The sequence below is a fragment of the Marmota marmota genome, unplaced genomic scaffold, assembly GCF_001458135.2.
Source record: "Marmota marmota marmota unplaced genomic scaffold, marMar, whole genome shotgun sequence".
In the NCBI taxonomy this organism is placed as follows: Eukaryota; Metazoa; Chordata; class Mammalia; order Rodentia; family Sciuridae; genus Marmota; species Marmota marmota.
In genome coordinates, this window is record NW_026000185.1 from 1,997,001 (window position 1) to 2,004,079 (window position 7,079).

Here is a 7,079-nt window from a genome sequence, read left to right on the forward strand (position 1 = left end):
AGATCATCCTGCAAATAAAATTGCAGAGTGAGTTTTTGCACTCAGGATCATTGGCCTGCAAACACCGCACTACCCAAGATATGCTTGCTGAGAGCCATAGCCGAGTAGGAATGACGCATGGCATTTTTGGTTGAGAGGTGCCACCAGCAAGCCATTGAGATGATAATGGTTATGATAAGATGTGTATTCAATTGGATATTAGACCCCTGCTGTCTGCCTTGGCCTGCTACTTTGGAGCTGGGGGGGGGGGGGATTCCCGGAGAGTTCCCATTGGTTGGGGAAGTGCGGGAGGAGGGATTTGAGGAGGAGGGATTTCCGGTTGGTGTGGTGTGTCCCGGGAGAAGGCCACGTGCGTGGCGTTTGCGGGAGTTTTGGAAATAAAGTTTGTTCCTGCTTGAGTGGCTCGTGATTTTGTGCCCAGCCAGACTGTGGCATATGCTGGTAAATGTTTACACCTGGCCCTTCCAGAATGGTCTGGACAAATGTTGGTTGATATTTAATTTTATATTAACAAGTAAGGCGAAAGTGAAACAAGGAAGATGTGCCTTGGAACTTTGTTTGTCAACCTGAGTGACTTCTTTGCTGACTTGGATAACAGACTTTGAATCCTACAAGAAGATTGCCTCAATTTGGGGTGTTATTCACCATGAAATGATCACAAGCGTGATACACATTTTGAATGTCCCCAATACATATTTTCTCTCACTTTGGTTTGATTTCTTTATTCCTTTCTTGTACTGGGGATCAACCCAGAGGTGCTCTACCATGGAGCCACATCTCCAGCCTTTTTTATTTTGAGACACCTCTCACTAAGTTGCTTAGTGTTGAGAGCCACAGCCAAAGGGGCCCCAGCAAACTTCCAGCTGATTGGCTCACAGTGGCCCCAGCAAACTTCCAGCTGCCAGCTGATTGGCTCCTCTGTGGTGATGCTCATTAGGCTGTTTCTCCGCCCTTTCAGACCACAGAGCTGCTCATTGGGGGACTCTTTTGGCTCCGCCCACACGACCCAGCCAATCGGCCTCAAGAGCAGGAGGAGTGGGGGGTTGAGAGGCTTGTGGGAAACTGGTGGTGGCAGTTGGGCTCTGAGGGAATTCCTGAAGAGCTGTGTGGTGTGGTGTGTGTGTGTGTGTGTGTGTGTGTTCTAAAAATAAAGTTCGTTTCTGCTTGACAAGTGGCTCCTGAATTGTGCCCAGCCAGACTCGGCAGCCTAGGGCCTTGCTAAATTGCTGAGGCTGGCCTTGAACTTGCCACCCTTCTGCCTCAGGCTCCTGAGTCACAGGGATTACAGGTGGGTGCTACCAGGCCCAGCTTAAATCCACTCTTTTAAAGTGTTTAATTCAATGGGTTTTTAGTGTATGCACCTACCTAACTTCAGAACATTTTTATCACCCCCAAAAAGAAACTCTGTATCCATCAGCTGTTGCTCCCCATGCCTCGCTCCCCTGGGCACCTGGCAACCACTACTTCACTTTTTATTTTTGCTTTGTTTTGAGATGGGGTCTTGTTATCCCCAGGCAAGTCTTGACCTGGTGAGTTGAGTGGTCCTGCCCTCAGCCTCCCAAGTGTCTGGGACTGCAGTGGGCACTACTCTGCCTGGCACCTACTTTCAGTCTCTGGATTGGCCTATTCTGGACATGTCACATCAATGGAAGCAGACAGGCCTTTGTCTGGCTTCTCTCACTTCAATGTTTCCAAGGCTCTGCCGTGATGTAGCATGCGTCGAGCTTCGTTCCTTTTTATGACCAAAGAATACTCCATTGTATGGATATGCTGTGTTTTCATGCACTCACTAGTCGATAAGCACTGGTGTTATTTCCACTCCTTGGCTGTTATGAATAACACTACAGAATCTCTGAAAATAAAACAATCAGCGAGCTCTCCTGGGCCGGCCTGGGCGGCTCTATCACGCAGCTATGTGCAGTGATTATTTCTGAGCCAAAAGAAATGGTGGCTACATGTTCAAGAAGAAAATGCCCAGAACAATTCTCATGGGGTTTCAGACTCTCCCCAGATTTTGGACTATGATTTGTGAGTGTGTGTGTGTGTGTGTGTGTGTGAGAGAGAGAGAGAGAGAGAGAGAGAGAGAGAAGGAGGGAGATACTGGGGATGAAACCGAAGGGTGCTCTGCCACTGAGCCACACCCCAGCTCTTTTAATTTTTTTTGAAGCAGAGTCTCGCTAAGTTGCTTAGGGTCTCACTAAGTTGCTGAGGCTGGCCACAAGCTTGCAATCCTCCTGCCCCAGCCTCCAGAGTCGCTCACCATACCTCTTAGCGCAGCCTCAGAAGATCGTCAAAGGGGATGGAGAAGTAGGTTTTGCGGAACGCAAAGCAGAACAGCTCCCAGATTCCTCACCTGAAACCCTGTGCAAGAGAAGGAGAACCTTATCACCCGCTGCTTTCCTGTCCTTTTCTTTCCCACTGCGCTCCCTCCAGGGCCTCCTCCTCCCAGCCAGCTCCAACTCCCAGCGCTCACAGTGGTCCAGCCTCCTCCCACTCGCTGGGCTCCGCCGGGGCGGCTGGCGCGGTGCAGATGGAGCCCACTCCTCCGCGGTCGCCCCCAGCCGGCCTTGAGCTCAGGGGAGGGGAGGCGATCCGCGAGGGGGAGGAAAAATCTGGCTGCCCGTGTGCCTCGGGGACGCAGGTGGCCCCAAGGCTGGCTCCCCGTTGGGCACACCACCTGTCCCCGCAACTTCCAAGTCAGGGGCTCCCGTCCCGGTGGCTGGACTCTGGCCTCCAGCTTCCGGTTTATGGGACGCAGCCTGCTTCATCACCCTCTGATCCGGCTGCCCACCGCCCCTCCACCTGCGGGCTTCTCACTCATCCAAGGACCCCGGCCTCTCAAATCCCAGATGACGGCTTGCAGGAGAATGTTACCGGGATTTGAGGCGAGAGGAGGTCGTGGTGGCTCAGGGCAGGAAACATTTTACCCAACAGTGGAAGGGACCCTTAAACTCGCGGCAGTGGCTCATTTCTGTATTGGCTAGAAATGTTTCCGTATCAAAGAAGGAGGGGCTTAAGCTACAAAGGGAAATGATTGATAGACATAATTAGAAAGTCCAAGGCTCTCCAAGGCTTCAGGCTTGGCTGGATCCAGCACCATAATGCTTGGTGCCTTCCCCCGGCTTGTCTTTGCTCTGGCCTGAATCCATCTCTCACTTTCCATACCCCCCCTCTCTGTTTCCCTCCCTTCTCATTCCCACCTCTCTGGTTTCTGGGGGGCTAGCAGCATTCTAAGAGAGCCTCATCCTAATGGGAAGGGACCTTCCCGCCTCGAGCTGGAAGAAAAGCCTCCCTGGCCAGCCTGGAGTCTGATTGGCACCGCAGGGGGCAGGGGAGGAGCCAACTGATTGAGACACAGGCCCCCACCGAGGGGAAGAGGTCGCTGGAGGAGGTGGCGCAGCGCAAAAAACCTCAGTCCATCAACTCACGACGGCTCCTTCTCCCTTCCTGGGTGTCCTCCACCGATTCTGCATCGTCCTCCCCGTCTGACCTCCACACTCCAGCCTCCAGCTCGCAACGCCCCCAGCTCGGGTGGCTCGTTATGCGTAGCGATGTAGCTGTTCCTGCGGCCAACCTTGGCTGTGCCCAGGGCCGTCACCTTCCCGACTAGAAGAACTCAGGAAGTGGGTCACATCTCCATAGACAACGAGGGCAGAGGCCTTGTGTCCTCCGACCCCCACGGAGGCGGGACCCAGGGGCCCTCAGCTTGCAGCGTGGGACAGCTGGTTCGTCTAGACCCGGGTTTCTCCACCCCGCTGCGGTGGACATTCTGGTCCAGGTAATTCTCAGGGGCTGGGCCCACCTGTGCCGGTAGGATGCGGAGCAGCATCTCCAGCCTCTGCCAGCTGGGACTAGGAGCATCCTGCCACCCTCCCACTCGTTGGGACACACAAGAATGTCACCCAGCACACCCAAGTGCCCTCGGGGAGATCACCCCTCCCTGTTGCCCACCCTTATTGGAGAGCCCCACTGCTGGGAGGGAACTAGCATCAGAGCCGTGGGCAAAGGGCCCTGTGAATCCCAAACCACGGGCCCTCTTAAAATAAGGCTCCCAAGGCCTAGTGTTAGCTTGAGAAACCTGTGTGAAATAAATTTTTATCTATCCCTGGTGCTTTTGAGGTTTCTTTGTTGTTTGTGTATTTGAAAATAAAAGAGATGTTCATTTGAAAAATTAAAGCATAACACAGCTAGGGGTGGTGGGTGGTGCTTGCCTGTAACCCCATCTGTGGCTTGGGAGCCTGAGGCAGGAGGACTGATTCAAGTTCAAGGCCAGCATCAGCAACTTAGCGAGTCCCTGTCTCAAATAAAAAATAAAATTTATATGATTTTTAAAAATTTAAAATGTAGTGTAACACAAAAATGGGCTGGACTGAGTTCAGTGAGTGGTAGGTGGCTTGCCTAGCTACGTGTTGGGTTCAATCTCCAGCAACTGGGGAAAAGAAAAGGTGTAAGGAAAATGACAAGTGTTCTTGAGGTCAAGCGCAGCAAGCAGATCTTCCTTTCCTTTCCCAGCTGACTGCTGCTGGCACTCTCATGGGAGTATGCGTTTGATTTTCACCTTGTATCAAATTAGTGGCTTGTAAAAATGCAAGCCACCGTCCCCCCAACAATCGCCTTTTGTTGTGCTGACGCCTTTGCAGGAACTTGAAGCCACTGCTGCTGGGCTCAAAGACAAATGTGATTTCCTGGGACCTGAGATTCAGGGGGTGACGGCACACCCCCTACACCCTTCCTCCCAGGCTTCCCCTCTGTGCTTCCTCCTTTGATCTGATGGCAAAGAACCTACCCTCTCCTTCCCTCTGCATCCCAGATTCCTGGGATTCCAAAATAAACTCAATGACTCTCCCATGCATGAGTAGCCTCCTCCTTGGCTCCTAGAGCGTTGTCCCATCTTACCTTTAAGTGAAGTGACTTTTTTTTTTTTACCAGTTTTGGGCTTGCTTTGAGTCATTGTATTTTAGAAAGGCATCTCTGTTGATCCTTTTGGGAACTGAATACTCTATTATGTGAATTGTTGAATTTAGGCTCAACCACATGGTACTGGGTCTCCATGGACCCCAGATAGCTGGATAAGAGCAGTTTCATATTCTACGACCTAGTATTTATGGGACCCTGGAAAACCACAGGACACGGGCAGCTCCCCGCCTCTGAATGCAAGCCATCAGGAGTGTCATTAGGGTAGAAGGGGTCCCCGTGGTCCCTGGAAGGGGCCTGGAGGACATTAGAAGGCTTCTCAGGGCTGGGGGTGTGCCTTAGTGGTAGTTTGGGTACTTACCATGCAGAGGGCACTGGATTCAATCCCCAGTACCGAAAAAAGAAGAAAGAAAGAGAGAGAGAGAGAGAGAGAGAGAGAGAGAGAGAGAGGGAGGGAGGGAGGAAGGGAGGGAAAGAGAGAAAGAAAGAAAGAGAGAGGAAGGAAGGAAGGAAGGAAGAAAGAAAAAGAAAAGAAAAGAAAAAGCTTTTGCAGTGGGTTTGATATATATTGTCCCGGGTGATAAATGAGCCACTTTCAAAGCAAGTGCTATCCTTGATCAGTAGTTCTCCACTGCCAATGTCCCCCAGAGAGATTGTTAAAATGCAAGCACCTGGCCACACTTCTAGAAATCTGGATCCAGGAAATCTGGGTACAACGCAAAGATCAGCATTTTCTAACTTCCTCCTCCCTTGTGGGCTCTGGTGCAGGCAGTCGGGTACCTACCTGGAGAAACTGCTAGAATAGCTCTTAGAACTATTAATAGGTGACACGATTTGACACCATTGAGGTGGCAGCCACTTTAAGAGCTTTGTGTACTGACTCACTTAATCCTCAGCACAGTCCTGTGAGGTAGACGCTATTTTCATTCCTCACTTCTCAAATGGGTAAACCAGCCAGGCACGCTGATGTACATCTGCAGCCCCAGCTACCCTGGAGGCTAAGGTAGGAGGGTCACTGGAGCCCTTGAGTTCTCACCAACCTGAGCAGTGTAGTGAGATGCCATCCTAAGGAACAAAGGAAGGAAAAACACTGTGGTGTAACCAGGCAATTGCCTCAGTCACCCACCCCAACTTGACCCTTCAAATATCTTGAAGTCATTTTAAGAAATTATGTTTTCCTCAAATATTCAAGAGCATCGGGTCCATGCTTGTAATAGAAAATTTCTGATTACAAAGTAGGACTTCCTCAAAGTCACAAATTCAAGTGATTAGGACATCCGAAGTTTGCCTCCAGTTTTTGAGTCCCGTACCCTCTGCTGACATTTTGGTGTGTACCCTTGCAGACGCTTCTCAGCGCAGGCGCAAATGCGAAGCAAGCTATGTCAAAGTGAGTTGTGTCGTTTATGCCAACTCTCCTGAGAGAAGAGAGAGGATGGACCATTGAGGAGCACAGAGAATTTCGCCTGCCTTTTCACTCGATGCCTGTGAGTCAGGGTGAGCTGGGCGAGTTTTCCCTTCTCTGAGCGTGAGTCAAGAGTCTAAAGATGGGACTGGGGACAGAGCTCAGAAGCAGAGCTCCTGCCTAGCTTCATGAGGCTGATTTTGACCCCCATCCCCAGCACCAAATCGAAACAAACAACAAACGCCTTGGAGGGTGAGGATGTGGCACAGTGACCGAGGAAGCGCCTGCCTCCCTGTAAGATTTAATGGGTTTAATCCCCAGCACTGAGAAACAAGAAGAAAAATCACATCTGAAGACCCGCACTTCTTTCCATGAACCATCAAAGGCACATCAGCCATGCCACCCGGTGTTTGCATGTGAATAAAGGTTTTCAAAGGTGATTTTGTCCATTTCGTGTTTTGACTCCCATAGGTACTGTGCAAAAACACTGAGCCTTCTGTTATTTCAGTTTAGGGCCTCAAACCAAATATTCCACCTCGGTCAGGAAGAATTCCAAGTAGCAAAAACCTGGTGCGTCCTAGACATGCAGAATCCACGGCAGGTGTGGCAGCTGTGCCTGTGTTCCCAGCAACTCAGGAGGCCGAGCTCGGCTGGAGGGCCACTTGAGCCTGTGAGTTGAAGACCAGCCTGGGCAGCCTCGTGAGGAAAGAAAGAAAGAGAGGCAGAGTCCTGGGCCCTGCCCCAAACCTCCTGAGTAACACAG

The 7,079-nt window shown here is 51.1% G+C and overlaps 1 long non-coding RNA gene across 1 annotated transcript; it reads left to right on the top strand.

Annotated features, from left to right (window-relative positions):
- Positions 1-3,299: 3,299 nt before the first annotated feature.
- LOC125612411 lies at positions 3,300-6,756 on the top strand. Its single transcript, XR_007342774.1, has 2 exons — positions 3,300-3,778; positions 6,258-6,756. It is a non-coding gene; the product is annotated as an uncharacterized LOC125612411 (long non-coding RNA).
- Positions 6,757-7,079: the final 323 nt, after the last annotated feature.